This window comes from Dendropsophus ebraccatus, chromosome 2 (assembly GCF_027789765.1).
Source record: "Dendropsophus ebraccatus isolate aDenEbr1 chromosome 2, aDenEbr1.pat, whole genome shotgun sequence".
Classification (NCBI taxonomy): Eukaryota; Metazoa; Chordata; class Amphibia; order Anura; family Hylidae; genus Dendropsophus; species Dendropsophus ebraccatus.
The window spans coordinates 37668528-37679315 of NC_091455.1; the positions used below are offsets into that span (position 1 = coordinate 37668528).

At 44.2% G+C, this 10788-nt stretch overlaps 1 protein-coding gene across 1 annotated transcript in view; it reads right to left on the reverse strand.

Moving 5' to 3' along the window:
* Nucleotides 1-9428, reverse strand: part of RUNX1T1 (RUNX1 partner transcriptional co-repressor 1) — a 161842-nt gene extending 152414 nt beyond the window's left edge. Inside the window, exon 1 of the mRNA XM_069957377.1 lies at nt 9379-9428. The gene's annotated coding sequence lies outside the window, so the exon portion shown is untranslated. The remainder of the gene's footprint in view (nt 1-9378) is intronic.
* Nucleotides 9429-10788: the final 1360 nt, after the last annotated feature.

Sequence of the window (10788 nt, forward strand, 5' to 3'; positions counted from 1 at the left end):
GGGGTAGGGGTTCCCCTGTATTCAGAATGCTGTTGAGTACTAGGCAATGCCCCGTTTGGGGTTATTGAGTTTGGAGGGTCTGGGGGGCTGTGTGATTTGTATATGTTCACCAATATCCCCGCCCCCCCCCCCCCCCGGTATGCTCACTAACATAGAATATGTTGATAAGGCTAATATAATGAGGCTGTTCCATGTTAGTGAGCATGTACAAATCATCCCCCCCCCCAGGCAGACTAGTTTAGCTCACCCAAGCCAGTGATAGGGAATACATGGCGGTGAGAACGCTTTCTAGGAGATCCTGTTTGTGCAGCAGAGGTGTCTTTATCCTGCTCTGCATAGACCCTCGAAATTCAATAATCCCAGATGGGGCATTGCCTAGCACTCAACAGCATTCTGAATACAGGGGAACCCCTACCCCACTCTTGTATAAGTTTTAGTCTCCATCATAATGAGCCCCGCTGGGCTTGTAGACACGCTATAAATTGTACGTTGCAAGGGTGAATATAATGCACTGCATACAGAGCACAAGAGACAGCTATACAAGCAAGTGTCTATTTGAATTGCACCTTGTTCACATTTAATTTCTACAATTTTATAACTGTATAACAGAGGTTACATTTTAAGCCACTGGGGAAAATGGGGTATATGAGCCAGTTCTCTAGAATTGATCTCACACACAGACACCAGCACACATGTATACAGACACCAGCACACATGTATACAGACATACAGACACCAGCACACCAGGGCACGATGAAGTTTGAACTTCTGCAACCTGGAGAAATCACCTGATATCACCTGCAGTCCTATGTAACACCACATAACACAGTGGTATCTCTGAGTACAGATAATGTAGTAGATTTCACCTGCAGTCCTATGTAACAGCACAGATAACACAGTGATATCTCTGAGTATAGATCATGTAGTAGATGTCACCTGCAGTCCTATGTAACAGCACAGATAACACAGTGATATCCCTCTGAGTACAGATAATGTAGATGTCACCTGCAGTCCTATGTAACAGCACAGATAACACAGTGATATCTCTGAGTACAGATAATGTAGTAGTCACCTGCAGTCCTATGTAACACCACAGATAACACAGTGATATCTCTGAGTACAGATAATGTAGTAGTCACCTGCAGTCCTATGTAACACCACAGATAACACAGTGATATGTCTGAGTACAGATAATGTAGTAGTTACCTGCAGTCCTATGTAACAGCACAGATAACACAGTGATATCTCTGAGTATAGATCATGTAGTAGATGTCACCTGCAGTCCTATGTAACAGCACAGATAACACAGTGATATCCCTCTGAGTACAGATAATGTAGATGTCACCTGCAGTCCTATGTAACACCACAGATAACACAGTGATATCTCTGAGTACAGATAATGTAGTAGTCACCTGCAGTCCTATGTAACAGCACAGATAACACAGTGATATCCCTCTGAGTACAGATAATGTAGATGTCACCTGCAGTCCTATGTAACAGCACAGATAACACAGTGATATCTCTGAGTACAGATAATGTAGTAGTCACCTGCAGTCCTATGTAACACCACAGATAACACAGTGATATCTCTGAGTACAGATAATGTAGTAGTCACCTGCAGTCCTATGTAACACCACAGATAACACAGTGATATGTCTGAGTACAGATAATGTAGTAGTTACCTGCAGTCCTATGTAACAGCACAGATAACACAGTGATATCTCTGAGTACAGATAATGTAGTAGCTGTCACCTCGGGGCGCCCCTACTAAATGATGTTCTACAAAATAAGAAAAGTGTCATACAGTGACTCACAGGTGACGTCTTCTTTGATCTGAGGCGTCACTTTCCCTTTTCCTCTCCATCCGGCCCAGACCTCCATGATGAGTCCTTCCAGATACGTTTCATCCCCTTAGAACCTGCGAGACAAACAATTTAGGCTCCGCACATTTCTAGCAACTTCCTTTCCTTTCTCCCCCCTGTAGGCTCCCATAGTAACTGCGCTGTGTGGGATGCCCCCTGTATGTAGGATCCCCTGCTGTGCCCCCATGAACTAATAATGCCCCCAGAGGTACCCCCATGCACTAATAATGCCCCCAGAGATGCCCCCAGAGGTACCCCCATGCACTAATAATGCCCCCAGAGATGCCCCCATGAGTTAATAATGCCCCCAGAGGTGCCCCCATGAACTAATAATGCCCCCAGAGGTGCCCCCATATACTAATAATGCCCACAGAGGTGCCCCCATGAGCTAATAATGCCCCCAGAGGTGCCCCCATATACTAATAATGCCCCCAGAGGTGCCCCCATATACTAATAATGCCCCCAGAGGTGCCCCCATATACTAATAATGCCCCCAGAGGTACCCCCATATACTAATAATGCCCCCAGAGGTGCCCCCATATACTAATAATGCCCCCAGAGGTGCCCCCATGAACTAATAATGCCCCCAGAGGTGCCCCCATGAACTAATAATGCCCCCAGAGGTGCCCCCATATACTAATAATGCCCCCAGAGGTGCCCCCATATACTAATAATGCCCCCAGAGGTGCCCCCATATACTAATAATGCCCCCAGAGGTACCCCCATATACTAATAATGCCCCCAGAGGTGCCCCCATATACTAATAATGCCCCCAGAGGTGCCCCCATATACTAATAATGCCCCCAGAGGTGCCCCCATGAACTAATAATGCCCCCAGAGGTGCCCCCATGAACTAATAATGCCCCCAGAGGTGCCCCCATGAACTAATAATGCCTCCAGAGGTGCCCCCCATATACTAATAATGCCCCCAGAGGTGCCCCCATACACTAATAATGCCCCCAGAGGTGCCCCCATACACTAATAATGCCCCCAGAGGTGCCCCCATACACTAATAATGCCCCCAGAGGTGCCCCCATACACTAATAATGCCCCCAGAGGTGCCCCCATACACTAATAATGCCCCCAGAGGTGCCCCCATACACCAATAATGCCCCCAGAGGTGCCCCCATACACCAATAATGCCCCCAGAGGTGCCCCCATACACCAATAATGCCCCCAGATGTGCCCCCATACACCAATAATGCCCCCAGAGGTGCCCCCATACACCAATAATGCCCCCAGAGGTGCCCCCATACACCAATAATGCCCCCAGAGGTGCCCTCATACACTAATAATGCCCCCAGAGGTGCCCCCATGAGCTAATAATGCCCCCAGAGGTGCCCCCATATACTAATAATGCCCCCAGAGGTGCCCCCATACACTAATAATGCCCCCAGAGGTGCCCCCATACACTAATAATGCCCCCAGAGGTGCCCCCATACACTAATAATGCCCCCAGAGGTGCCCCCATACACTAATAATGCCCCCAGAGGTGCCCCCATACACTAATAATGCCCCCAGAGGTGCCCCCATACACTAATAATGCCCCCAGAGGTGCCCCTAAAAAAAACAAACATCCTACTCACCTAATCCGCGCTGTGCAGGCAGCAGCTCTTCCTCCTCCTCTTCGGGCTCCATCTTGCGAGCCGCAGGGACGGGACTTCCGGCAGACGTGATGACGTCACATCATCACGCCTGCCGGAGGGGCACATGATCACGGCCCGGCCTCCCATAGGCTGCTGGTATGAAGTGTCGGCAGCCTATGGGAGAGAATACAGGAGGAGGACGCTGACAGGTCCTTCTCCTGTATTCCGATCGCGTGGCCGCAGCTTCTCGGGATGCTCAGAAACAGGTGGCAAGGGGGGCCGTGCGGGCCCCCCTAGCGTAGCGGTCGGGGGGCGGCGGCCGGCGGGCCCGCCGGGCCCCCCCCCCCCCCGTGTCTCTTAGGGTCCGGGCCCCATACGGCAGTACCACTTGTACTGCCTTATCGGCGGCCCTGCTCCTGCATATTAGGAGAAAGGCTGAACAAAATTGTGTACGTAATACAACAATCTGTTCAGCATTTCTGTCAATAGTTTAGGCTGCCGTCATTTGAGGCAGCAAAAACCTACTGGCAGATTCCCTTTAATCAGTATTACATTGTATATCAGGGCCGGCTCCAGGTTTTTGTGGGCCCCTGGGTGACAGAGCCTCAGCGGGCCCCTCATCCATCCATCAATTGCACCTCTGTGCCCCGCTGCGCCTGTGTATCTGCCGCCGAGACCTAGAGAGGACGGGCACGGGCAGCTGCTGGCCGGGAGGAGCTGCAGGAGCGCTGAGGGCTCAGGGGCTATCACACAGGCAGGTGGCGGGAGCAGGTGCAGGAGCGCTCATCCTGCCAGGACCAGGACATGGTGAGCGCTTCTGTAAGGGACCGGGCGGCAGGGTTAGGAGCTCGGGGGTTATGACACAGGTAGCTGGCAGGAGGAGGTGCAGGAGCACTCACCCAGTTGGCACTGGGACCGGGTGAGCGCTGCTGCATGGAATCGGGCGGCGGGGTGAGGGCTTGGGGGATAATAGACCACAGGCAGGTGGTGAGAGGAGACGCAGGAGCGCTCAGGCCGCCGGCACCGAGATGGGGTGAGCGCTTCTGTATGGGACCGGGCGGCGGGGTGAACAGTCGTGCAGCTGGACGGCCTCTGCAGCCGGGTGAGCGGCAAATAAGGAGCGCTCACCCCGCTGTATGGGACTGAGTGTATCAGGACCGGAAAGCACGTAGGGAGACAGGCAGTGGGATGGGACATTGCAAGCACAGGAAGGGAGGGAAAGGCACTGATTCATCTACATCTATTCTAATTCTATACTTCTACATGCGCCCCCTGCTGGTGCATACACTTGAGACGTGACGTCACAATTTTTTTTTGAGAAAGTGAGCCTGTCTGATGTACTAAATTGAGGGAAATTGCCCTATATGTGCATTTCCCATAATAAGTGTATATTAGTGATTTGTATAACTTTCCTTATGAAATTACATATTAAAAAATACATTTTGCCCGGAGTACCCCTTTAAGTCTTCCCATACTCATCAGCTGCTGTACGTCCTGCAGGAAGCAGTGTATTCATGACAGGAACTGTCTATAGTAGTAACAAATCCCCACAGAAAAGGTGGCAGAAGAGATCACTGTGTCAGACTGAAAAAAAATAACACTTCCCACAGGAAATACAGTAGCTGATAAGTATGGAAAGACTTAAGATTTTTAAATAGAAATCTATATAAATCTACAAATCTATATAACCTTCTGAAACCACTTGATTTGAAAGAAAAAGATTTTTTACCAGAGTACCCCTTTAACAAAACTGTTAAATAACATATTCTATTATTTTATGTAACTAATTCTATCTATCTATCTATCTATCTATCTATCTATCTATCTATCTATCATCTATATCTATCTATCTATCTATCTATCTATCTCCTATCTATCTATCTATCTATCTATCTATCTATCTATCTATCTATCTATCTATCTATCTCCTATCTATCTATCTATCTTCTATCTATCTATCTATCTATCTATCTATCTATCTATCTATCTCCTATCTATCTATCTATCTATCTATCTATCTCCTATCTATCTATCTATCTATCTATCTATCTATCTATCTCCTATCTATCTATCTATCTATCTTCTATCTATCTATCTATCTATCTATCTATCTATCTATCTCCTATCTATCTATCTATCTATCTATCTATCTATCTATCTATCTATCTATCTCCTATCTATCTATCTATCTATCTATCTTCTATCTATCTATCTATCTATCTAGCTATCATCTATCTCTATCTATCTATCTATCTATCTATCTATCTATCTATCTATCTATCTCCTATCTATCTATCTATCTATCTATCTATCTATCTATCTATCTATCTCCTATTTATCTATCTATCTATCTATCTATCTATCTATCTATCTATCTATCTATCTATCTATCATCTATCTCTATCTATCTATCTCCTATCTATCTATCTATCTATCTATCTAAAAATGATAGAGAGCAGCACCACAGAATCAAGATATTTGGTGCCAGCGGATGGTCCCGGCCAGGGACGTAGGTAGCTAATCAATAGAAAAATGTTCCGCAGCACACAGATGTAAGTGCAAAAATCGTAGTGTTTATTACATCAGTGCAAAAACAGAACACGGCATAAAGTGAGACGCGACGTTTCGATGATCTCCACGCTTGAAAATGATGATGGAGATCATCGAAACGTCGCGTCTCACTTTATGCCGTGTTCTGTTTTTGCACTGATGTAATAAACACTACGATTTTTGCACTTACATCTGTGTGCTGCGGAACATTTTTCTATTGATTATCTATCTATCTATCTATCTATCTATCTATCCATCCATCCATCCATCTATCTATCTATCTATCTATCTATCTATCTATCTATCTCCTATCTATCTATCTATCTATCTATCTATCTATCTATCTATCTCCTATCTATCTATCTATCTATCTATCTATCTATCTATCTATCTATCTTCTATCTATCTATCTTCTATCTATCTATCTATCTATCTATCTATCTATCTATCTATCTATCTATCTATCTATCTATCTATCTCTGTCTCCTATCTATCTATCTATCTATCTATCTATCTATCTATCTATCAATCTATCTATCTATCTATCTATCTATCTATCTATCTATCTATCTATCTATCTATCTCTGTCTCCTATCTATCTATCTATCTATCTATCTATCTATCTATCTATCTATTTTTTATTTTTTTGGGTCCAATGAACTATAAATAATGTATATTTTGCAGTGAAATTAATAGTTTATGACATGACTCTTGGACCAGCTCTGACGGGATCCCTCTGAACTCTTCCATAAGAAGAAGAGCTTTGTCTCAAGAGAATACTAACCCCTAACACCAAAAAAGTGTGGCTGCAGCTAACCTCAATATCCCTCTCCCCATGTTACACTAACAGGTGTCAAGGAAGCTGAGATGTGGTTAAAAAAAATCATTTTGACTTGTTAACTCTTCAAAGTCACTGGATGCAGATAGAAATGTAAGGTTCATTGTAGGGATACTTCCCTGGTAGAAGCATTGAGATAGTTAAAGGGGAACTCCAGTGAAAAGCTTTTTCCCAGTAATTGAAACACAATACAAAGTTATATAACTCTGTAATATACTTCAATCACCTATCTGCCCCCTTCCCTATCTTTTCCTCCCTTAATCCCCCACCAGGAAGTGAAGTAAATTCATTCATATCTGATGACTGTTGACCCCAGGCTGCTCTGTGGAAGCCATTTTGTGACAATGACATCATCAAGAGGGAGGCGGGTCTTAGCCCTGTTAGGCCAGCCTCCCTTTGTCAGATGACACAGGTTGCTCAGCTCTGATTGGCTGAGCAAGCTGCAAGCCATCTAATAGTTTTACAGAGTCAGTTAGACATTACAGGAGACAAAGTGCATCATGGGAAAGCCCAAACCAGGAAGTAAAGAAAAAATTAAGCCACCAACTGAAGCTTCAGGGACCTGCAAACAGCGGGAAATTGAAACAGCAACAGACTCCGGAGGGATGGTAAATGTAAAAACTATGTTTTTGATTGATTGATTGTTTTTTTTTTTTTTTATCAGCGCTGGAGTACCCCTTTAAGGCAGCTCCGCCATGCAAGAACCTGATCAGACATATCCTTATATCCCAGCTTCCTAGACCTCTGTTTGGCTGCTGTGTGGGGAATAGGTCAACAGGGTTAAGCTTTGGTTAAATCAAGGCTATGTTTACACACCATCAAAATTACGGCCGTTTTTATTGGACAACCGTCATTTATTAGTTAAAAAAAGGCCGTTAATTTATAACTCCGGCCGTCAGTATAGGAATAATGACAGTTGTTATGAAATAATGGCCGTTATTTGCCGTTACATGATGGCCGTCTAATAAAAACAGCTGTCATTTTGACAGTGTGTATATATAGCCTTAAGGTGTTAAGTAAAGTTGAGCTTACATTTCAGATGGCTGCCAGCCGAACATTTACAGTATCTCTCCTGATACACATGCATGAGCATGGAAGGGAAGAAAGCTGCCATAAAGGTCAATTATCTCCTCAAGAACAAAGGTATTGGACATGGTGAAATACAATATGATCATTCTCTCCCACAACATCACCACTTGGGAGGCTGTTGGTAGCCCATCCACATTAGATGGTCGCTAAATCCAACATTCTTGTTTTTCGACTTGGAAAAGCTCTAAAACCTTATTGGCATCATGTGGATGTTACCATGAACATTGTACAGTCCAAGGCCGTCCCTTTATGTTAGGGATATGCCCATTTGCAGTGACCTCTTTCTGGAGGATAATGACCACACTGGGCCACACTGCAGAAATTCATCGGAATTAAGAAACATAACAAAGTGATCAAGGCAATGGGATTTTCTGGAAGAACAAGTCCGATCCATTGAGGCAGTACTTCACAACTTACAGGACTTGGATCAGATACCACAGGACACCTTTAAGAGTCTTATTGTGTTCATGCCTCAGTGGGTCAAAGCCCCTTTGGCGGGACAGGCCTAGACAATATTATAGTTGACTATAATAATAGTTGATTTAAATGGTTAATTATTATATGACATAGACTCCTAAATTTTGAAACACCTGAAGGTCCAAAGGTTCACCATCCCTGCCTTAAAGTGAATATGTGACCCCCAGATTGCTTACCAAGATGATGGCACCACTGGATAGATATCAATTAAAGCATTTACAACATACTTTTTTGTCTGAGTCTATGTTTTTATTTTTATGGAAAAAAAAAAAACTTTTATTTTTTTATGTGAATAGTGTCAAAGAGGAGGAGCCTATAATTCCCTGGGCCCAAGCATCAATACGCCTTATTGTGTTGTATGCACACTGTATGTCGCAATGACATATGCAAAGACTGGGCATACAGCACAGAATGATGTATCACTTACTTTGTTCTGTGCAGCTGATCCATAGATATCTTCCTGAATAACATGGAGAATAAGTAGTCTTCTCTATTATGTGCATGAGCCCAGTAGTCCTGGATATTCATGAGAAGAAGAAAACTCCGCCCACCAGCTGCTGGTTGGCAGTCATCTATTTATGTTGTGTAAAACAGTCAACTGTCAATCAGCAGCAGGAGGGCAGAGGAAGGGGTGTGGCAAGAATCCTATTCTCCTGCATATTAGGAGAACGGCTGCACAGAATGTAAGTAATACACTGATCTTTTCAGCATTTCTGTTACTAGTTTATGCTGCAATCATTTAATTCAGCGTAAACCTAGTGACAGATTCCCTTTAAGCAGAAGGACCTGGGATTCCCTCTGCAGTTATACCCCGGCCACTGTAATACACTAACCCAGCGGTCAGAATACGACCTGTCTCCATGTGGCAAGAGTCTCCATGTGTCACATCCAAACCGCTACCTGAGTTTGTTTTCTGCCGTGTCTTAAATTGCAGCAATTGAAATGATCATTAATTTATGATTAAGATATTAACTACCTGCATTCAGTCTGTTCCGCTGCCAAGAAGGATAATTATTAGCAAGCCGCCTTCAGATAAATGCATTAAGACTCCGTCCTCGTCTATAGAACCGAGCCGTGATCACTTTTCTTTGCCATCAGCATCAATTGCAGAGAGCAGGAAATATATTACTGTTGAGGTTCCTGGAAGGAGTAAGAATTGTATTAACCGTTGTTGAAGGGAAACCGTTGCTGAGACATATACAAACATGCTCACATGGTTTCTTAACATCCACACCTGCTGTGCTGCCACCTGCAATATACAATTGGAGCCCATTACAAGACAGTAATAAAATAAACGCTCATAAAAACTGTTTACCAAAACAAGTGCAAGGACCGCTGCAAGGAAAAAACAAGGCTGGAGCGTCGGGGACAATGACTACTTCCTGCGCGGCAAAGAGGTGATGTCTCTCGTGCCAAATCTCTGTAGGCCAATAATAGGGCCCCGAGAGGATTTACATTCTAAATGGGTTTAGTGTTGTGAGATGCTGCAGCCATCTGCAACCCAAATGGGGACATCTCCGGTCTCCGCCAGCATCGCCTCCGCCTCGCTGTTCTCTCTCGTACATCCCGGATCACATTTCATTCCCTACTGAGACGCAGACCTACTCACATTACTAATAACATTTACAGATATGTAAACACGGCTATTTACCTTCCTAAATAAATTAAGGCACACGCCGCGCCCGTGCAGGTTACCATCCAGCTGGAGGGTGAGGGATTATTTATGGAAGGGCTGGTGTATTGTTAATGGAAATAAATAAATATATGGATCATCTTTCAGATTTAACACCTGTCTCTATATTGTACTCAACACAATAGGGAGATCTAGGAAAGGAGAAGAGATGGAGATAAGCAGTAAGGATGCAGGTCGCTGTCCCAATGGCCTCATTTGATTTATTTTATAGTGTAGGGCTGCAGTGGGGTTTTTTTGGTAGTTTTAGTCCTAACTTTTATTCCGCCTGAAACAGGAGTCATCTCCGATGGCTTCTGCCTACCCCAAGGGTCTTGATGGATACATCTCTCTCTGTAGGGAGAAGACACCTGGGATGACTCTGGGTTTAGGCAGTATGAAAATAACGACAAGATCCCTTAAGGGAACATACAAAAGGGAAAATAATTAGAACTTGACTTTTTATTATTTTCCCACGTTTGCGATCGTTTATCAGTAGTCGTAAATCGTTAAAAATTGCTCATTGTAATAGGACCCTTACATTATCAGGGCTACACCCTCACTTTTTCTTGGTCTTTTTGTTGCTAGAGGCAGAATTCTCCTAACAACAGACATTGGATAACAGTTTTCAGGGAAGTGAGACACCTAGTGGCCAAGACTTTATGACTTTTTTTTTCCTGAGGTAAGGAGTCATTTTTGATAAATAGTGATTTACAA